Source organism: Labrus bergylta, chromosome 23 (assembly GCF_963930695.1).
Source record: "Labrus bergylta chromosome 23, fLabBer1.1, whole genome shotgun sequence".
Classification (NCBI taxonomy): Eukaryota; Metazoa; Chordata; class Actinopteri; order Labriformes; family Labridae; genus Labrus; species Labrus bergylta.
In genome coordinates, this window is record NC_089217.1 from 14,554,077 (window position 1) to 14,571,397 (window position 17,321).

A 17,321-nucleotide genomic window follows, 5' to 3' on the forward strand; every position below is an offset into this window, starting at 1 on the left:
GGCATTCCAGGTTGAAAGTCTGTTACAGGGGCCATGATGGTCCAGGGAGACCAGGGAGACCTTGAGGGGAAGTCATCCAATCCTCCTAAAGGGTGCCATATGATCTCCTTACCTTCTGTTAGCACAGGCCGTACGAGAGTTGTTACACTTAGATTGCCGCATAAACAGTTTGTAGCACTCTTCATTAAAAGGACATTACTCTCGTTGAAATTGCTTACAGGACAGTTGTTAAGCTGCAAAAACACATTCCAAAGCAAAGTCCAACACAAGGCCTTTCGAAATAATTGATTTAGGGTATGGGAAAAAAAAAGAAGCTACATGGCAATCACCACTGAAACAAGAACATTTTCAGTGAATCTCCACACTGCTCTATACCACATCACTAGGTTCCACCGAGACTTGAACTCGGATCACTGGATTCAAAGTCCAGAGTGCTAGCCATTACACCATGGAACCAGTGGAATCCTTACGTCAAGTGTTTTATTTTATTTTTTCATTGCAGGACAAAAGTACTGGAAAGTTGCCAGTTGATGGTTGGCTAGCAGACCAAGATGCCAATCTCTCACAAGTCCTTTGATCATGTAGCTTTCACAGCCCCTCAGCATTCAGGTTTGTTGGCCCAATATTGAAACAGATATAAAGAGTCTCAATCACCATGAGCCAACCCTCAAGTGTAAACATACAGTTGTTTCTTAGAATAGATTCCTATACTAAATTTGACCTCGTAAGCTAGGACAAGCATAGGTGATGCAGTCAGGATGGCCGAGCGGTCTAAGGCGCTGCGTTCAGGTCGCAGTCTCCTCTGGAGGCGTGGGTTCGAATTCCACTTCTGACACACTTGTGCTTTTCCTTGCAACTGTATTTTCTTCATGCCCTCTTTATCCGGTTATCTGCCCTTTAACTGCAACACGCAAAAAATTGTTTCACTGCTATTTCAGGTTGCTTTACATTGGTTCCATGGTGTAATGGTTAGCACTCTGGACTCTGAATCCAGCGATCCGAGTTCAAATCTCGGTGGGACCTGGTTTTGAGGCATTCCAGGTTGAAAGTCTGTTACAGGGGCCATGATGGTCCAGGGAGACCAGGGAGACCTTGAGGGGAAGTCATCCAATCCTCCTAAAGGGTGCCATATGATCTCCTTACCTTCTGTTAGCACAGGCCGTACGAGAGTTGTTACACTTAGATTGCCGCATAAACAGTTTGTAGCACTCTTCATTAAAAGGACATTACTCTCGTTGAAATTGCTTACAGGACAGTTGTTAAGCTGCAAAAACACATTCCAAAGCAAAGTCCAACACAAGGCCTTTCGAAATAATTGATCTAGGGTATGGGAAAAAAAAAGTAGCTACATGGCAATCACCACTGAAACAAGAACATTTTCAGTGAATCTCCACACTGCCCTATACCACATCACTAGGTTCCACCGAGACTTGAACTCGGATCACTGGATTCAAAGTCCAGAGTCCTAGCCATTACACCATGGAACCAGTGGAATCATTATGTCAAGTGTTTTTTTTTTTTTTTCATTGCAGGACAAAAGTACTGGAAAGTTGCCAGTTGATGGTTGGCTAGCAGACCAAGATGCCAATCTCTCACAAGTCCTTTGATCATGTAGCTTTCACAGCCCCTCAGCATTCAGGTTTGTTGGCCCAATATTGAAACAGATATAAAGAGTCTCAATCACCATGAGCCAACCCTCAAGTGTAAACATACAGTTGTTTCTTAGAATAGATTCCTATACTAAATTTGACCTCGTAAGCTAGGACAAGCATAGGTGATGCAGTCAGGATGGCCGAGCGGTCTAAGGCGCTGCGTTCAGGTCGCAGTCTCCTCTGGAGGCGTGGGTTCGAATCCCACTTCTGACACACTTGTGCTTTTCCTTGCAACTGTATTTTCTGTATGCCCTCTTTATCCGTTTATCTGCCCTTTAACTGCAACACGCAAAAAATTGTTTCACTGCTATTTCAGGTTGCTTTACATTGGTTCCATGGTGTAATGGTTAGCACTCTGGACTCTGAATCCAGCGATCCGAGTTCAAATCTCGGTGGGACCTGGTTTTGAGGCATTCCAGGTTGAAAGTCTGTTACAGGGGCCATGATGGTCCAGGGAGACCAGGGAGACCTTGAGGGGAAGTCATCCAATCCTCCTAAAGGGTGCCATATGATCTCCTTACCTTCTGTTAGCACAGGCCGTACGAGAGTTGTTACACTTAGATTGCCGCATAAACAGTTTGTAGCACTCTTCATTAAAAGGACATTACTCTCGTTGAAATTGCTTACAGGACAGTTGTTAAGCTGCAAAAACACATTCCAAAGCAAAGTCCAACACAAGGCCTTTCGAAATAATTGATCTAGGGTATGGGAAAAAAAAAGTAGCTACATGGCAATCACCACTGAAACAAGAACATTTTCAGTGAATCTCCACACTGCCCTATACCACATCACTAGGTTCCACCGAGACTTGAACTCGGATCACTGGATTCAAAGTCCAGAGTCCTAGCCATTACACCATGGAACCAGTGGAATCATTATGTCAAGTGTTTTTTTTTTTTTTTCATTGCAGGACAAAAGTACTGGAAAGTTGCCAGTTGATGGTTGGCTAGCAGACCAAGATGCCAATCTCTCACAAGTCCTTTGATCATGTAGCTTTCACAGCCCCTCAGCATTCAGGTTTGTTGGCCCAATATTGAAACAGATATAAAGAGTCTCAATCACCATGAGCCAACCCTCAAGTGTAAACATACAGTTGTTTCTTAGAATAGATTCCTATACTAAATTTGACCTCGTAAGCTAGGACAAGCATAGGTGATGCAGTCAGGATGGCCGAGCGGTCTAAGGCGCTGCGTTCAGGTCGCAGTCTCCTCTGGAGGCGTGGGTTCGAATCCCACTTCTGACACACTTGTGCTTTTCCTTGCAACTGTATTTTCTGTATGCCCTCTTTATCCGTTTATCTGCCCTTTAACTGCAACACGCAAAAAATTGTTTCACTGCTATTTCAGGTTGCTTTACATTGGTTCCATGGTGTAATGGTTAGCACTCTGGACTCTGAATCCAGCGATCCGAATTCAAATCTCGGTGGGACCTGGTTTTGAGGCATTCCAGGTTGAAAGTCTGTTACAGGGGCCATGATGGTCCAGGGAGACCTTGAGGGGAAGTCATCCAATCCTCCTAAAGGGTGCCATATGATCTCCTTACCTTCTGTTAGCACAGGCCGTACGAGAGTTGTTACACTTAGATTGCCGCATAAACAGTTTGTAGCACTCTTCATTAAAAGGACATTACTCTCGTTGAAATTGCTTACAGGACAGTTGTTAAGCTGCAAAAACACATTCCAAAGCAAAGTCCAACACAAGGCCTTTCGAAATAATTGATCTAGGGTATGGGAAAAAAAAAGTAGCTACATGGCAATCACCACTGAAACAAGAACATTTTCAGTGAATCTCCACACTGCCCTATACCACATCACTAGGTTCCACCGAGACTTGAACTCGGATCACTGGATTCAAAGTCCAGAGTGCTAGCCATTACACCATGGAACCAGTGGAATCATTATGTCAAGTGTTTTTTTTTTTTTTTCATTGCAGGACAAAAGTACTGGAAAGTTGCCAGTTGATGGTTGGCTAGCAGACCAAGATGCCAATCTCTCACAAGTCCTTTGATCATGTAGCTTTCACAGCCCCTCAGCATTCAGGTTTGTTCGCCCAATATTGAAACAGATATAAAGAGTCTCAATCACCATGAGCCAACCCTCAAGTGTAAACATACAGTTGTTTCTTAGAATAGATTCCTATACTAAATTTGACCTCGTAAGCTAGGACAAGCATAGGTGATGCAGTCAGGATGGCCGAGCGGTCTAAGGCGCTGCGTTCAGGTCGCAGTCTCCTCTGGAGGCGTGGGTTCAAATCCCACTTCTGACACACTTGTGCTTTTCCTTGCAACTGTATTTTCTGTATGCCCTCTTTATCCGTTTATCTGCCCTTTAACTGCAACACGCAAAAAATTGTTTCACTGCTATTTCAGGTTGCTTTACATTGGTTCCATGGTGTAATGGTTAGCACTCTGGACTCTGAATCCAGCGATCCGAATTCAAATCTCGGTGGGACCTGGTTTTGAGGCATTCCAGGTTGAAAGTCTGTTACAGGGGCCATGATGGTCCAGGGAGACCTTGAGGGGAAGTCATCCAATCCTCCTAAAGGGTGCCATATGATCTCCTTACCTTCTGTTAGCACAGGCCGTACGAGAGTTGTTACACTTAGATTGCCGCATAAACAGTTTGTAGCACTCTTCATTAAAAGGACATTACTCTCGTTGAAATTGCTTACAGGACAGTTGTTAAGCTGCAAAAACACATTCCAAAGCAAAGTCCAACACAAGGCCTTTTGAAATAATTGATTTAGGGTATGGGAAAAAAAAAGTAGCTACCTGGCAATCACCACTGAAACAAGAACATTTTCAGTGAATCTCCACACTGCCCTGTACCTCATCACTAGGTTCCACCAAGACTTGAAGTCAGATCACTGGATTCAAAGTCCAGAGTGCTAACCATTACACCACGGAACCAGTGGATTCATTACGTCAAGTGTTTTATTTATTTTTTTCATTGCAGGACAAAAGTACTGGAAAGTTGCCAGTTGATGGTTGGCTAGCAGACCAAGATGCCAATCTCTCACAAGTCCTTTGATCATGTAGCTTCCACAGCCCCTCAGCATTCAGGTTTGTTGGCCCAATATTGAAACAGATATAAAGAGTCTCAATCACCATGAGCCAACCCTCAAGTGTAAACATACAGTTGTTTCTTAGAATAGATTCCTATACTAAATTTGACCTCGTAAGCTAGGACAAGCATAGGTGATGCAGTCAGGATGGCCGAGCGGTCTAAGGCGCTGCGTTCAGGTCGCAGTCTCCTCTGGAGGCGTGGGTTTGAATCCCACTTCTGACACACTTGTGCTTTCCTTGCAACTGTATTTTCTTTATGCCCTCTTTATCCGTTTATCTGGCCTTTAACTGCAACACGCAAAAAATTGTTTCACTGCTATTTCAGGTTGCTTTACATTGGTTCCATGGTGTAATGGTTAGCACTCTGGACTCTGAATCCAGCGATCTGAGTTCAAATCTCAGTGGGACTTGGTTTTGAGGCATTCCAGGTTGAAAGTCTGTTACAGGGGCCATGATGGTCCAGGGAGACCAGGGAGACCTTGAGGGGAAGTCATCCAATCCTCCTAAAGGGTGCCATATGATCTCCTTACCTTCTGTTAGCACAGGCCGTACGAGAGTTGTTACACTTAGATTGCCGCATAAACAGTTTGTAGCACTCTTCATTAAAAGGACATTACTCTCGTTGAAATTGCTTACAGGACAGTTGTTAAGCTGCAAAAACACATTCCAAAGCAAAGTCCAACACAAGGCCTTTCGAAATAATTGATTTAGGGTATGGGAAAAAAAAAGAAGCTACATGGCAATCACCACTGAAACAAGAACATTTTCAGTGAATCTCCACACTGCTCTATACCACATCACTAGGTTCCACCGAGACTTGAACTCGGATCACTGGATTCAAAGTCCAGAGTGTTAGCCATTACACCATGGAACCAGTGGAATCCTTACGTCAAGTGTTTTATTTTATTTTTTCATTGCAGGACAAAAGTACTGGAAAGTTGCCAGTTGATGGTTGGCTAGCAGACCAAGATGCCAATCTCTCACAAGTCCTTTGATCATGTAGCTTTCACAGCCCCTCAGCATTCAGGTTTGTTGGCCCAATATTGAAACAGATATAAAGAGTCTCAATCACCATGAGCCAACCCTCAAGTGTAAACATACAGTTGTTTCTTAGAATAGATTCCTATACTAAATTTGACCTCGTAAGCTAGGACAAGCATAGGTGATGCAGTCAGGATGGCCGAGCGGTCTAAGGCGCTGCGTTCAGGTCGCAGTCTCCTCTGGAGGCGTGGGTTCGAATTCCACTTCTGACACACTTGTGCTTTTCCTTGCAACTGTATTTTCTTTATGCCCTCTTTATCCGGTTATCTGCCCTTTAACTGCAACACGCAAAAAATTGTTTCACTGCTATTTCAGGTTGCTTTACATTGGTTCCATGGTGTAATGGTTAGCACTCTGGACTCTGAATCCAGCGATCCGAGTTCAAATCTCGGTGGGACCTGGTTTTGAGGCATTCCAGGTTGAAAGTCTGTTACAGGGGCCATGATGGTCCAGGGAGACCAGGGAGACCTTGAGGGGAAGTCATCCAATCCTCCTAAAGGGTGCCATATGATCTCCTTACCTTCTGTTAGCACAGGCCGTACGAGAGTTGTTACACTTAGATTGCCGCATAAACAGTTTGTAGCACTCTTCATTAAAAGGACATTACTCTCGTTGAAATTGCTTACAGGACAGTTGTTAAGCTGCAAAAACACATTCCAAAGCAAAGTCCAACACAAGGCCTTTCGAAATAATTGATCTAGGGTATGGGAAAAAAAAAGTAGCTACATGGCAATCACCACTGAAACAAGAACATTTTCAGTGAATCTCCACACTGCCCTATACCACATCACTAGGTTCCACCGAGACTTGAACTCGGATCACTGGATTCAAAGTCCAGAGTCCTAGCCATTACACCATGGAACCAGTGGAATCATTATGTCAAGTGTTTTTTTTTTTCATTGCAGGACAAAAGTACTGGAAAGTTGCCAGTTGATGGTTGGCTAGCAGACCAAGATGCCAATCTCTCACAAGTCCTTTGATCATGTAGCTTTCACAGCCCCTCAGCATTCAGGTTTGTTGGCCCAATATTGAAACAGATATAAAGAGTCTCAATCACCATGAGCCAACCCTCAAGTGTAAACATACAGTTGTTTCTTAGAATAGATTCCTATACTAAATTTGACCTCGTAAGCTAGGACAAGCATAGGTGATGCAGTCAGGATGGCCGAGCGGTCTAAGGCGCTGCGTTCAGGTCGCAGTCTCCTCTGGAGGCGTGGGTTCGAATCCCACTTCTGACACACTTGTGCTTTTCCTTGCAACTGTATTTTCTGTATGCCCTCTTTATCCGTTTATCTGCCCTTTAACTGCAACACGCAAAAAATTGTTTCACTGCTATTTCAGGTTGCTTTACATTGGTTCCATGGTGTAATGGTTAGCACTCTGGACTCTGAATCCAGCGATCCGAGTTCAAATCTCGGTGGGACCTGGTTTTGAGGCATTCCAGGTTGAAAGTCTGTTACAGGGGCCATGATGGTCCAGGGAGACCAGGGAGACCTTGAGGGGAAGTCATCCAATCCTCCTAAAGGGTGCCATATGATCTCCTTACCTTCTGTTAGCACAGGCCGTACGAGAGTTGTTACACTTAGATTGCCGCATAAACAGTTTGTAGCACTCTTCATTAAAAGGACATTACTCTCGTTGAAATTGCTTACAGGACAGTTGTTAAGCTGCAAAAACACATTCCAAAGCAAAGTCCAACACAAGGCCTTTCGAAATAATTGATCTAGGGTATGGGAAAAAAAAAGTAGCTACATGGCAATCACCACTGAAACAAGAACATTTTCAGTGAATCTCCACACTGCCCTATACCACATCACTAGGTTCCACCGAGACTTGAACTCGGATCACTGGATTCAAAGTCCAGAGTCCTAGCCATTACACCATGGAACCAGTGGAATCATTATGTCAAGTGTTTTTTTTTTTTTTTCATTGCAGGACAAAAGTACTGGAAAGTTGCCAGTTGATGGTTGGCTAGCAGACCAAGATGCCAATCTCTCACAAGTCCTTTGATCATGTAGCTTTCACAGCCCCTCAGCATTCAGGTTTGTTGGCCCAATATTGAAACAGATATAAAGAGTCTCAATCACCATGAGCCAACCCTCAAGTGTAAACATACAGTTGTTTCTTAGAATAGATTCCTATACTAAATTTGACCTCGTAAGCTAGGACAAGCATAGGTGATGCAGTCAGGATGGCCGAGCGGTCTAAGGCGCTGCGTTCAGGTCGCAGTCTCCTCTGGAGGCGTGGGTTCAAATCCCACTTCTGACACACTTGTGCTTTTCCTTGCAACTGTATTTTCTGTATGCCCTCTTTATCCGTTTATCTGCCCTTTAACTGCAACACGCAAAAAATTGTTTCACTGCTATTTCAGGTTGCTTTACATTGGTTCCATGGTGTAATGGTTAGCACTCTGGACTCTGAATCCAGCGATCCGAATTCAAATCTCGGTGGGACCTGGTTTTGAGGCATTCCAGGTTGAAAGTCTGTTACAGGGGCCATGATGGTCCAGGGAGACCTTGAGGGGAAGTCATCCAATCCTCCTAAAGGGTGCCATATGATCTCCTTACCTTCTGTTAGCACAGGCCGTACGAGAGTTGTTACACTTAGATTGCCGCATAAACAGTTTGTAGCACTCTTCATTAAAAGGACATTACTCTCGTTGAAATTGCTTACAGGACAGTTGTTAAGCTGCAAAAACACATTCCAAAGCAAAGTCCAACACAAGGCCTTTTGAAATAATTGATTTAGGGTATGGGAAAAAAAAAGTAGCTACCTGGCAATCACCACTGAAACAAGAACATTTTCAGTGAATCTCCACACTGCCCTGTACCTCATCACTAGGTTCCACCAAGACTTGAAGTCAGATCACTGGATTCAAAGTCCAGAGTGCTAACCATTACACCACGGAACCAGTGGATTCATTACGTCAAGTGTTTTATTTATTTTTTTCATTGCAGGACAAAAGTACTGGAAAGTTGCCAGTTGATGGTTGGCTAGCAGACCAAGATGCCAATCTCTCACAAGTCCTTTGATCATGTAGCTTTCACAGCCCCTCAGCATTCAGGTTTGTTGGCCCAATGTTGAAACAGATATAAAGAGTCTCAATCACCATGAGCCAACCCTCAAGTGTAAACATACAGTTGTTTCTTAGAATAGATTCCTATACTAAATTTGACCTCGTAAGCTAGGACAAGCATAGGTGATGCAGTCAGGATGGCCGAGCGGTCTAAGGCGCTGCGTTCAGGTCGCAGTCTCCTCTGGAGGCGTGGGTTCGAATCCCACTTCTGACACACTTGTGCTTTTCCTTGCAACTGTATTTTCTGTATGCCCTCTTTATCCGTTTATCTGCCCTTTAACTGCAACACGCAAAAAATTGTTTCACTGCTATTTCAGGTTGCTTTACATTGGTTCCATGGTGTAATGGTTAGCACTCTGGACTCTGAATCCAGCGATCCGAATTCAAATCTCGGTGGGACCTGGTTTTGAGGCATTCCAGGTTGAAAGTCTGTTACAGGGGCCATGATGGTCCAGGGAGACCTTGAGGGGAAGTCATCCAATCCTCCTAAAGGGTGCCATATGATCTCCTTACCTTCTGTTAGCACAGGCCGTACGAGAGTTGTTACACTTAGATTGCCGCATAAACAGTTTGTAGCACTCTTCATTAAAAGGACATTACTCTCGTTGAAATTGCTTACAGGACAGTTGTTAAGCTGCAAAAACACATTCCAAAGCAAAGTCCAACACAAGGCCTTTTGAAATAATTGATTTAGGGTATGGGAAAAAAAAAGTAGCTACCTGGCAATCACCACTGAAACAAGAACATTTTCAGTGAATCTCCACACTGCCCTGTACCTCATCACTAGGTTCCACCAAGACTTGAAGTCAGATCACTGGATTCAAAGTCCAGAGTGCTAACCATTAAGCCACGGAACCAGTGGAATCATTACGTCAAGTGTTTTATTTTTTTTTCATTGCAGGACAAAAGTACTGGAAAGTTGCCAGTTGATGGTTGGCTAGCAGACCAAGATGCCAATCTCTCACAAGTCCTTTGATCATGTAGCTTTCACAGCCCCTCAGCATTCAGGTTTGTTGGCCCAATATTAAAACAGATATAAAGAGTCTCAATCACCATGAGCCAACCCTCAAGTGTAAACATACAGTTGTTTCTTAGAATAGATTCCTATACTAAATTTGACCTCGTAAGCTAGGACAAGCATAGGTGATGCAGTCAGGATGGCCGAGCGGTCTAAGGCGCTGCGTTCAGGTCGCAGTCTCCTCTGGAGGCGTGGGTTCGAATCCCACTTCTGACACACTTAAGCTTTTCCTTGCAACTGTATTTTCTTTATGCCCTCTTAATCCGGTTATCTGCCCTTTAACTGCAACACGCAAAAAATTGTTTCACTGCTATTTCAGGTTGCTTTACATTGGTTCCATGGTGTAATGGTTAGCACTCTGGACTCTGAATCCAGCGATCCGAGTTCAAATCTCGGTGGGACCTGGTTTTGAGGCATTCCAGTTTGAAAGTCTGTTACAGGGGTCATGATGGTCCAGGGAGACCAGGGAGACCTTGAGGGGAAGTCATCCAATCCTCCTAAAGGGTGCCATATGATCTCCTTACCTTCTGTTAGCACAGGCCGTACGAGAGTTGTTACACTTAGATTGCCGCATAAACAGTTTGTAGCACTCTTCATTAAAAGGACATTACTCTCGTTGAAATTGCTTACAGGACAGTTGTTAAGCTGCAAAAACACATTCCAAAGCAAAGTCCAACACAAGGCCTTTCGAAATAATTGATTTAGGGTATGGGAAAAAAAAAGAAGCTACATGGCAATCACCACTGAAACAAGAACATTTTCAGTGAATCTCCACACTGCTCTATACCACATCACTAGGTTCCACCGAGACTTGAACTCGGATCACTGGATTCAAAGTCCAGAGTGCTAGCCATTACACCATGGAACCAGTGGAATCATTACGTCAAGTGTTTTATTTTATTTTTTCATTGCAGGACAAAAGTACTGGAAAGTTGCCAGTTGATGGTTGGCTAGCAGACCAAGATGCCAATCTCTCACAAGTCCTTTGATCATGTAGCTTTCACAGCCCCTCAGCATTCAGGTTTGTTGGCCCAATATTGAAACAGATATAAAGAGTCTCAATCACCATGAGCCAACCCTCAAGTGTAAACATACAGTTGTTTCTTAGAATAGATTCCTATACTAAATTTGACCTCGTAAGCTAGGACAAGCATAGGTGATGCAGTCAGGATGGCCGAGCGGTCTAAGGCGCTGCGTTCAGGTCGCAGTCTCCTCTGGAGGCGTGGGTTCGAATTCCACTTCTGACACACTTGTGCTTTTCCTTGCAACTGTATTTTCTTTATGCCCTCTTTATCCGGTTATCTGCCCTTTAACTGCAACACGCAAAAAATTGTTTCACTGCTATTTCAGGTTGCTTTACATTGGTTCCATGGTGTAATGGTTAGCACTCTGGACTCTGAATCCAGCGATCCGAGTTCAAATCTCGGTGGGACCTGGTTTTGAGGCATTCCAGGTTGAAAGTCTGTTACAGGGGCCATGATGGTCCAGGGAGACCAGGGAGACCTTGAGGGGAAGTCATCCAATCCTCCTAAAGGGTGCCATATGATCTCCTTACCTTCTGTTAGCACAGGCCGTACGAGAGTTGTTACACTTAGATTGCCGCATAAACAGTTTGTAGCACTCTTCATTAAAAGGACATTACTCTCGTTGAAATTGCTTACAGGACAGTTGTTAAGCTGCAAAAACACATTCCAAAGCAAAGTCCAACACAAGGCCTTTCGAAATAATTGATCTAGGGTATGGGGAAAAAAAAGTAGCTACATGGCAATCACCACTGAAACAAGAACATTTTCAGTGAATCTCCACACTGCCCTATACCACATCACTAGGTTCCACCGAGACTTGAACTCGGATCACTGGATTCAAAGTCCAGAGTCCTAGCCATTACACCATGGAACCAGTGGAATCATTATGTCAAGTGTTTTTTTTTTTTTTTCATTGCAGGACAAAAGTACTGGAAAGTTGCCAGTTGATGGTTGGCTAGCAGACCAAGATGCCAATCTCTCACAAGTCCTTTGATCATGTAGCTTTCACAGCCCCTCAGCATTCAGGTTTGTTGGCCCAATATTGAAACAGATATAAAGAGTCTCAATCACCATGAGCCAACCCTCAAGTGTAAACATACAGTTGTTTCTTAGAATAGATTCCTATACTAAATTTGACCTCGTAAGCTAGGACAAGCATAGGTGATGCAGTCAGGATGGCCGAGCGGTCTAAGGCGCTGCGTTCAGGTCGCAGTCTCCTCTGGAGGCGTGGGTTCGAATCCCACTTCTGACACACTTGTGCTTTTCCTTGCAACTGTATTTTCTGTATGCCCTCTTTATCCGTTTATCTGCCCTTTAACTGCAACACGCAAAAAATTGTTTCACTGCTATTTCAGGTTGCTTTACATTGGTTCCATGGTGTAATGGTTAGCACTCTGGACTCTGAATCCAGCGATCCGAATTCAAATCTCGGTGGGACCTGGTTTTGAGGCATTCCAGGTTGAAAGTCTGTTACAGGGGCCATGATGGTCCAGGGAGACCTTGAGGGGAAGTCATCCAATCCTCCTAAAGGGTGCCATATGATCTCCTTACCTTCTGTTAGCACAGGCCGTACGAGAGTTGTTACACTTAGATTGCCGCATAAACAGTTTGTAGCACTCTTCATTAAAAGGACATTACTCTCGTTGAAATTGCTTACAGGACAGTTGTTAAGCTGCAAAAACACATTCCAAAGCAAAGTCCAACACAAGGCCTTTTGAAATAATTGATTTAGGGTATGGGAAAAAAAAAGTAGCTACCTGGCAATCACCACTGAAACAAGAACATTTTCAGTGAATCTCCACACTGCCCTGTACCTCATCACTAGGTTCCACCAAGACTTGAAGTCAGATCACTGGATTCAAAGTCCAGAGTGCTAACCATTAAGCCACGGAACCAGTGGAATCATTACGTCAAGTGTTTTATTTTTTTTTCATTGCAGGACAAAAGTACTGGAAAGTTGCCAGTTGATGGTTGGCTAGCAGACCAAGATGCCAATCTCTCACAAGTCCTTTGATCATGTAGCTTTCACAGCCCCTCAGCATTCAGGTTTGTTGGCCCAATATTAAAACAGATATAAAGAGTCTCAATCACCATGAGCCAACCCTCAAGTGTAAACATACAGTTGTTTCTTAGAATAGATTCCTATACTAAATTTGACCTCGTAAGCTAGGACAAGCATAGGTGATGCAGTCAGGATGGCCGAGCGGTCTAAGGCGCTGCGTTCAGGTCGCAGTCTCCTCTGGAGGCGTGGGTTCGAATCCCACTTCTGACACACTTAAGCTTTTCCTTGCAACTGTATTTTCTTTATGCCCTCTTAATCCGGTTATCTGCCCTTTAACTGCAACACGCAAAAAATTGTTTCACTGCTATTTCAGGTTGCTTTACATTGGTTCCATGGTGTAATGGTTAGCACTCTGGACTCTGAATCCAGCGATCCGAGTTCAAATCTCGGTGGGACCTGGTTTTGAGGCATTCCAGTTTGAAAGTCTGTTACAGGGGTCATGATGGTCCAGGGAGACCAGGGAGACCTTGAGGGGAAGTCATCCAATCCTCCTAAAGGGTGCCATATGATCTCCTTACCTTCTGTTAGCACAGGCCGTACGAGAGTTGTTACACTTAGATTGCCGCATAAACAGTTTGTAGCACTCTTCATTAAAAGGACATTACTCTCGTTGAAATTGCTTACAGGACAGTTGTTAAGCTGCAAAAACACATTCCAAAGCAAAGTCCAACACAAGGCCTTTCGAAATAATTGATTTAGGGTATGGGAAAAAAAAAGAAGCTACATGGCAATCACCACTGAAACAAGAACATTTTCAGTGAATCTCCACACTGCTCTATACCACATCACTAGGTTCCACCGAGACTTGAACTCGGATCACTGGATTCAAAGTCCAGAGTGCTAGCCATTACACCATGGAACCAGTGGAATCATTACGTCAAGTGTTTTATTTTATTTTTTCATTGCAGGACAAAAGTACTGGAAAGTTGCCAGTTGATGGTTGGCTAGCAGACCAAGATGCCAATCTCTCACAAGTCCTTTGATCATGTAGCTTTCACAGCCCCTCAGCATTCAGGTTTGTTGGCCCAATATTGAAACAGATATAAAGAGTCTCAATCACCATGAGCCAACCCTCAAGTGTAAACATACAGTTGTTTCTTAGAATAGATTCCTATACTAAATTTGACCTCGTAAGCTAGGACAAGCATAGGTGATGCAGTCAGGATGGCCGAGCGGTCTAAGGCGCTGCGTTCAGGTCGCAGTCTCCTCTGGAGGCGTGGGTTCGAATTCCACTTCTGACACACTTGTGCTTTTCCTTGCAACTGTATTTTCTTTATGCCCTCTTTATCCGGTTATCTGCCCTTTAACTGCAACACGCAAAAAATTGTTTCACTGCTATTTCAGGTTGCTTTACATTGGTTCCATGGTGTAATGGTTAGCACTCTGGACTCTGAATCCAGCGATCCGAGTTCAAATCTCGGTGGGACCTGGTTTTGAGGCATTCCAGGTTGAAAGTCTGTTACAGGGGCCATGATGGTCCAGGGAGACCAGGGAGACCTTGAGGGGAAGTCATCCAATCCTCCTAAAGGGTGCCATATGATCTCCTTACCTTCTGTTAGCACAGGCCGTACGAGAGTTGTTACACTTAGATTGCCGCATAAACAGTTTGTAGCACTCTTCATTAAAAGGACATTACTCTCGTTGAAATTGCTTACAGGACAGTTGTTAAGCTGCAAAAACACATTCCAAAGCAAAGTCCAACACAAGGCCTTTCGAAATAATTGATCTAGGGTATGGGGAAAAAAAAGTAGCTACATGGCAATCACCACTGAAACAAGAACATTTTCAGTGAATCTCCACACTGCCCTATACCACATCACTAGGTTCCACCGAGACTTGAACTCGGATCACTGGATTCAAAGTCCAGAGTCCTAGCCATTACACCATGGAACCAGTGGAATCATTATGTCAAGTGTTTTTTTTTTTTTTTCATTGCAGGACAAAAGTACTGGAAAGTTGCCAGTTGATGGTTGGCTAGCAGACCAAGATGCCAATCTCTCACAAGTCCTTTGATCATGTAGCTTTCACAGCCCCTCAGCATTCAGGTTTGTTGGCCCAATATTGAAACAGATATAAAGAGTCTCAATCACCATGAGCCAACCCTCAAGTGTAAACATACAGTTGTTTCTTAGAATAGATTCCTATACTAAATTTGACCTCGTAAGCTAGGACAAGCATAGGTGATGCAGTCAGGATGGCCGAGCGGTCTAAGGCGCTGCGTTCAGGTCGCAGTCTCCTCTGGAGGCGTGGGTTCGAATCCCACTTCTGACACACTTGTGCTTTTCCTTGCAACTGTATTTTCTGTATGCCCTCTTTATCCGTTTATCTGCCCTTTAACTGCAACACGCAAAAAATTGTTTCACTGCTATTTCAGGTTGCTTTACATTGGTTCCATGGTGTAATGGTTAGCACTCTGGACTCTGAATCCAGCGATCCGAATTCAAATCTCGGTGGGACCTGGTTTTGAGGCATTCCAGGTTGAAAGTCTGTTACAGGGGCCATGATGGTCCAGGGAGACCTTGAGGGGAAGTCATCCAATCCTCCTAAAGGGTGCCATATGATCTCCTTACCTTCTGTTAGCACAGGCCGTACGAGAGTTGTTACACTTAGATTGCCGCATAAACAGTTTGTAGCACTCTTCATTAAAAGGACATTACTCTCGTTGAAATTGCTTACAGGACAGTTGTTAAGCTGCAAAAACACATTCCAAAGCAAAGTCCAACACAAGGCCTTTTGAAATAATTGATTTAGGGTATGGGAAAAAAAAAGTAGCTACCTGGCAATCACCACTGAAACAAGAACATTTTCAGTGAATCTCCACACTGCCCTGTACCTCATCACTAGGTTCCACCAAGACTTGAAGTCAGATCACTGGATTCAAAGTCCAGAGTGCTAGCCATTACACCATGGAACCAGTGGAATCATTACGTCAAGTGTTTTATTTTATTTTTTCATTGCAGGACAAAAGTACTGGAAAGTTGCCAGTTGATGGTTGGCTAGCAGACCAAGATGCCAATCTCTCACAAGTCCTTTGATCATGTAGCTTTCACAGCCCCTCAGCATTCAGGTTTGTTGGCCCAATATTGAAACAGATATAAAGAGTCTCAATCACCATGAGCCAACCCTCAAGTGTAAACATACAGTTGTTTCTTAGAATAGATTCCTATACTAAATTTGACCTCGTAAGCTAGGACAAGCATAGGTGATGCAGTCAGGATGGCCGAGCGGTCTAAGGCGCTGCGTTCAGGTCGCAGTCTCCTCTGGAGGCGTGGGTTCGAATTCCACTTCTGACACACTTGTGCTTTTCCTTGCAACTGTATTTTCTTTATGCCCTCTTTATCCGGTTATCTGCCCTTTAACTGCAACACGCAAAAAATTGTTTCACTGCTATTTCAGGTTGCTTTACATTGGTTCCATGGTGTAATGGTTAGCACTCTGGACTCTGAATCCAGCGATCCGAGTTCAAATCTCGGTGGCACCTGGTTTTGAGGCATTCCAGGTTGAAAGTCTGTTACAGGGGCCATGATGGTCCAGGGAGACCAGGGAGACCTTGAGGGGAAGTCATCCAATCCTCCTAAAGGGTGCCATATGATCTCCTTACCTTCTGTTAGCACAGGCCGTACGAGAGTTGTTACACTTAGATTGCCGCATAAACAGTTTGTAGCACTCTTCATTAAAAGGACATTACTCTCGTTGAAATTGCTTACAGGACAGTTGTTAAGCTGCAAAAACACATTCCAAAGCAAAGTCCAACACAAGGCCTTTCGAAATAATTGATCTAGGGTATGGGGAAAAAAAAGTAGCTACATGGCAATCACCACTGAAACAAGAACATTTTCAGTGAATCTCCACACTGCCCTATACCACATCACTAGGTTCCACCGAGACTTGAACTCGGATCACTGGATTCAAAGTCCAGAGTCCTAGCCATTACACCATGGAACCAGTGGAATCATTATGTCAAGTGTTTTTTTTTTTTTTTCATTGCAGGACAAAAGTACTGGAAAGTTGCCAGTTGATGGTTGGCTAGCAGACCAAGATGCCAATCTCTCACAAGTCCTTTGATCATGTAGCTTTCACAGCCCCTCAGCATTCAGGTTTGTTGGCCCAATATTGAAACAGATATAAAGAGTCTCAATCACCATGAGCCAACCCTCAAGTGTAAACATACAGTTGTTTCTTAGAATAGATTCCTATACTAAATTTGACCTCGTAAGCTAGGACAAGCATAGGTGATGCAGTCAGGATGGCCGAGCGGTCTAAGGCGCTGCGTTCAGGTCGCAGTCTCCTCTGGAGGCGTGGGTTCGAATCCCACTTCTGACACACTTGTGCTTTTCCTTGCAACTGTATTTTCTGTATGCCCTCTTTATCCGTTTATCTGCCC

At 44.0% G+C, this 17,321-nt stretch overlaps 45 non-coding genes across 45 annotated transcripts; 33 read left to right on the plus strand and 12 right to left on the minus strand.

Moving 5' to 3' along the window:
• Window positions 1-384: 384 nt before the first annotated feature.
• Window positions 385-456, minus strand: trnaq-uug (transfer RNA glutamine (anticodon UUG)). The gene has a single exon. It is a non-coding gene; the product is annotated as a tRNA-Gln (tRNA).
• A 296-nt stretch (window positions 457-752) lies between these two features.
• Window positions 753-835, plus strand: trnal-cag (transfer RNA leucine (anticodon CAG)). Its single transcript has one exon. It is a non-coding gene; the product is annotated as a tRNA-Leu (tRNA).
• Window positions 836-951: 116 nt separating this feature from the next.
• On the plus strand, window positions 952-1,023 carry trnaq-cug (transfer RNA glutamine (anticodon CUG)). Its single transcript has one exon. It is a non-coding gene; the product is annotated as a tRNA-Gln (tRNA).
• A 392-nt stretch (window positions 1,024-1,415) lies between these two features.
• trnaq-uug (transfer RNA glutamine (anticodon UUG)) lies at window positions 1,416-1,487 on the minus strand. The gene has a single exon. It is a non-coding gene; the product is annotated as a tRNA-Gln (tRNA).
• Window positions 1,488-1,782: 295 nt separating this feature from the next.
• Window positions 1,783-1,865, plus strand: trnal-cag (transfer RNA leucine (anticodon CAG)). The gene has a single exon. It is a non-coding gene; the product is annotated as a tRNA-Leu (tRNA).
• Window positions 1,866-1,981: 116 nt separating this feature from the next.
• On the plus strand, window positions 1,982-2,053 carry trnaq-cug (transfer RNA glutamine (anticodon CUG)). Its single transcript has one exon. It is a non-coding gene; the product is annotated as a tRNA-Gln (tRNA).
• Window positions 2,054-2,445: 392 nt separating this feature from the next.
• trnaq-uug (transfer RNA glutamine (anticodon UUG)) lies at window positions 2,446-2,517 on the minus strand. The gene has a single exon. It is a non-coding gene; the product is annotated as a tRNA-Gln (tRNA).
• Window positions 2,518-2,812: 295 nt separating this feature from the next.
• trnal-cag (transfer RNA leucine (anticodon CAG)) lies at window positions 2,813-2,895 on the plus strand. The gene has a single exon. It is a non-coding gene; the product is annotated as a tRNA-Leu (tRNA).
• A 116-nt stretch (window positions 2,896-3,011) lies between these two features.
• trnaq-cug (transfer RNA glutamine (anticodon CUG)) lies at window positions 3,012-3,083 on the plus strand. The gene has a single exon. It is a non-coding gene; the product is annotated as a tRNA-Gln (tRNA).
• Window positions 3,084-3,466: 383 nt separating this feature from the next.
• Window positions 3,467-3,538, minus strand: trnaq-uug (transfer RNA glutamine (anticodon UUG)). The gene has a single exon. It is a non-coding gene; the product is annotated as a tRNA-Gln (tRNA).
• Window positions 3,539-3,833: 295 nt separating this feature from the next.
• Window positions 3,834-3,916, plus strand: trnal-cag (transfer RNA leucine (anticodon CAG)). Its single transcript has one exon. It is a non-coding gene; the product is annotated as a tRNA-Leu (tRNA).
• A 116-nt stretch (window positions 3,917-4,032) lies between these two features.
• On the plus strand, window positions 4,033-4,104 carry trnaq-cug (transfer RNA glutamine (anticodon CUG)). Its single transcript has one exon. It is a non-coding gene; the product is annotated as a tRNA-Gln (tRNA).
• Window positions 4,105-4,855: 751 nt separating this feature from the next.
• On the plus strand, window positions 4,856-4,938 carry trnal-cag (transfer RNA leucine (anticodon CAG)). Its single transcript has one exon. It is a non-coding gene; the product is annotated as a tRNA-Leu (tRNA).
• A 115-nt stretch (window positions 4,939-5,053) lies between these two features.
• On the plus strand, window positions 5,054-5,125 carry trnaq-cug (transfer RNA glutamine (anticodon CUG)). Its single transcript has one exon. It is a non-coding gene; the product is annotated as a tRNA-Gln (tRNA).
• Window positions 5,126-5,517: 392 nt separating this feature from the next.
• trnaq-uug (transfer RNA glutamine (anticodon UUG)) lies at window positions 5,518-5,589 on the minus strand. The gene has a single exon. It is a non-coding gene; the product is annotated as a tRNA-Gln (tRNA).
• A 296-nt stretch (window positions 5,590-5,885) lies between these two features.
• trnal-cag (transfer RNA leucine (anticodon CAG)) lies at window positions 5,886-5,968 on the plus strand. The gene has a single exon. It is a non-coding gene; the product is annotated as a tRNA-Leu (tRNA).
• A 116-nt stretch (window positions 5,969-6,084) lies between these two features.
• On the plus strand, window positions 6,085-6,156 carry trnaq-cug (transfer RNA glutamine (anticodon CUG)). Its single transcript has one exon. It is a non-coding gene; the product is annotated as a tRNA-Gln (tRNA).
• A 392-nt stretch (window positions 6,157-6,548) lies between these two features.
• trnaq-uug (transfer RNA glutamine (anticodon UUG)) lies at window positions 6,549-6,620 on the minus strand. Its single transcript has one exon. It is a non-coding gene; the product is annotated as a tRNA-Gln (tRNA).
• A 291-nt stretch (window positions 6,621-6,911) lies between these two features.
• trnal-cag (transfer RNA leucine (anticodon CAG)) lies at window positions 6,912-6,994 on the plus strand. Its single transcript has one exon. It is a non-coding gene; the product is annotated as a tRNA-Leu (tRNA).
• Window positions 6,995-7,110: 116 nt separating this feature from the next.
• trnaq-cug (transfer RNA glutamine (anticodon CUG)) lies at window positions 7,111-7,182 on the plus strand. The gene has a single exon. It is a non-coding gene; the product is annotated as a tRNA-Gln (tRNA).
• Window positions 7,183-7,574: 392 nt separating this feature from the next.
• Window positions 7,575-7,646, minus strand: trnaq-uug (transfer RNA glutamine (anticodon UUG)). The gene has a single exon. It is a non-coding gene; the product is annotated as a tRNA-Gln (tRNA).
• A 295-nt stretch (window positions 7,647-7,941) lies between these two features.
• On the plus strand, window positions 7,942-8,024 carry trnal-cag (transfer RNA leucine (anticodon CAG)). Its single transcript has one exon. It is a non-coding gene; the product is annotated as a tRNA-Leu (tRNA).
• A 116-nt stretch (window positions 8,025-8,140) lies between these two features.
• Window positions 8,141-8,212, plus strand: trnaq-cug (transfer RNA glutamine (anticodon CUG)). Its single transcript has one exon. It is a non-coding gene; the product is annotated as a tRNA-Gln (tRNA).
• Window positions 8,213-8,963: 751 nt separating this feature from the next.
• On the plus strand, window positions 8,964-9,046 carry trnal-cag (transfer RNA leucine (anticodon CAG)). Its single transcript has one exon. It is a non-coding gene; the product is annotated as a tRNA-Leu (tRNA).
• Window positions 9,047-9,162: 116 nt separating this feature from the next.
• Window positions 9,163-9,234, plus strand: trnaq-cug (transfer RNA glutamine (anticodon CUG)). Its single transcript has one exon. It is a non-coding gene; the product is annotated as a tRNA-Gln (tRNA).
• Window positions 9,235-9,983: 749 nt separating this feature from the next.
• On the plus strand, window positions 9,984-10,066 carry trnal-cag (transfer RNA leucine (anticodon CAG)). Its single transcript has one exon. It is a non-coding gene; the product is annotated as a tRNA-Leu (tRNA).
• A 116-nt stretch (window positions 10,067-10,182) lies between these two features.
• On the plus strand, window positions 10,183-10,254 carry trnaq-cug (transfer RNA glutamine (anticodon CUG)). Its single transcript has one exon. It is a non-coding gene; the product is annotated as a tRNA-Gln (tRNA).
• Window positions 10,255-10,646: 392 nt separating this feature from the next.
• Window positions 10,647-10,718, minus strand: trnaq-uug (transfer RNA glutamine (anticodon UUG)). The gene has a single exon. It is a non-coding gene; the product is annotated as a tRNA-Gln (tRNA).
• A 296-nt stretch (window positions 10,719-11,014) lies between these two features.
• trnal-cag (transfer RNA leucine (anticodon CAG)) lies at window positions 11,015-11,097 on the plus strand. Its single transcript has one exon. It is a non-coding gene; the product is annotated as a tRNA-Leu (tRNA).
• A 116-nt stretch (window positions 11,098-11,213) lies between these two features.
• Window positions 11,214-11,285, plus strand: trnaq-cug (transfer RNA glutamine (anticodon CUG)). The gene has a single exon. It is a non-coding gene; the product is annotated as a tRNA-Gln (tRNA).
• Window positions 11,286-11,677: 392 nt separating this feature from the next.
• trnaq-uug (transfer RNA glutamine (anticodon UUG)) lies at window positions 11,678-11,749 on the minus strand. Its single transcript has one exon. It is a non-coding gene; the product is annotated as a tRNA-Gln (tRNA).
• A 295-nt stretch (window positions 11,750-12,044) lies between these two features.
• On the plus strand, window positions 12,045-12,127 carry trnal-cag (transfer RNA leucine (anticodon CAG)). The gene has a single exon. It is a non-coding gene; the product is annotated as a tRNA-Leu (tRNA).
• Window positions 12,128-12,243: 116 nt separating this feature from the next.
• Window positions 12,244-12,315, plus strand: trnaq-cug (transfer RNA glutamine (anticodon CUG)). The gene has a single exon. It is a non-coding gene; the product is annotated as a tRNA-Gln (tRNA).
• Window positions 12,316-13,064: 749 nt separating this feature from the next.
• Window positions 13,065-13,147, plus strand: trnal-cag (transfer RNA leucine (anticodon CAG)). Its single transcript has one exon. It is a non-coding gene; the product is annotated as a tRNA-Leu (tRNA).
• Window positions 13,148-13,263: 116 nt separating this feature from the next.
• trnaq-cug (transfer RNA glutamine (anticodon CUG)) lies at window positions 13,264-13,335 on the plus strand. Its single transcript has one exon. It is a non-coding gene; the product is annotated as a tRNA-Gln (tRNA).
• Window positions 13,336-13,727: 392 nt separating this feature from the next.
• On the minus strand, window positions 13,728-13,799 carry trnaq-uug (transfer RNA glutamine (anticodon UUG)). The gene has a single exon. It is a non-coding gene; the product is annotated as a tRNA-Gln (tRNA).
• A 296-nt stretch (window positions 13,800-14,095) lies between these two features.
• Window positions 14,096-14,178, plus strand: trnal-cag (transfer RNA leucine (anticodon CAG)). Its single transcript has one exon. It is a non-coding gene; the product is annotated as a tRNA-Leu (tRNA).
• Window positions 14,179-14,294: 116 nt separating this feature from the next.
• trnaq-cug (transfer RNA glutamine (anticodon CUG)) lies at window positions 14,295-14,366 on the plus strand. Its single transcript has one exon. It is a non-coding gene; the product is annotated as a tRNA-Gln (tRNA).
• A 392-nt stretch (window positions 14,367-14,758) lies between these two features.
• On the minus strand, window positions 14,759-14,830 carry trnaq-uug (transfer RNA glutamine (anticodon UUG)). Its single transcript has one exon. It is a non-coding gene; the product is annotated as a tRNA-Gln (tRNA).
• Window positions 14,831-15,125: 295 nt separating this feature from the next.
• On the plus strand, window positions 15,126-15,208 carry trnal-cag (transfer RNA leucine (anticodon CAG)). Its single transcript has one exon. It is a non-coding gene; the product is annotated as a tRNA-Leu (tRNA).
• Window positions 15,209-15,324: 116 nt separating this feature from the next.
• Window positions 15,325-15,396, plus strand: trnaq-cug (transfer RNA glutamine (anticodon CUG)). Its single transcript has one exon. It is a non-coding gene; the product is annotated as a tRNA-Gln (tRNA).
• Window positions 15,397-16,147: 751 nt separating this feature from the next.
• trnal-cag (transfer RNA leucine (anticodon CAG)) lies at window positions 16,148-16,230 on the plus strand. The gene has a single exon. It is a non-coding gene; the product is annotated as a tRNA-Leu (tRNA).
• A 116-nt stretch (window positions 16,231-16,346) lies between these two features.
• trnaq-cug (transfer RNA glutamine (anticodon CUG)) lies at window positions 16,347-16,418 on the plus strand. The gene has a single exon. It is a non-coding gene; the product is annotated as a tRNA-Gln (tRNA).
• A 392-nt stretch (window positions 16,419-16,810) lies between these two features.
• Window positions 16,811-16,882, minus strand: trnaq-uug (transfer RNA glutamine (anticodon UUG)). Its single transcript has one exon. It is a non-coding gene; the product is annotated as a tRNA-Gln (tRNA).
• Window positions 16,883-17,177: 295 nt separating this feature from the next.
• On the plus strand, window positions 17,178-17,260 carry trnal-cag (transfer RNA leucine (anticodon CAG)). Its single transcript has one exon. It is a non-coding gene; the product is annotated as a tRNA-Leu (tRNA).
• Window positions 17,261-17,321: the final 61 nt, after the last annotated feature.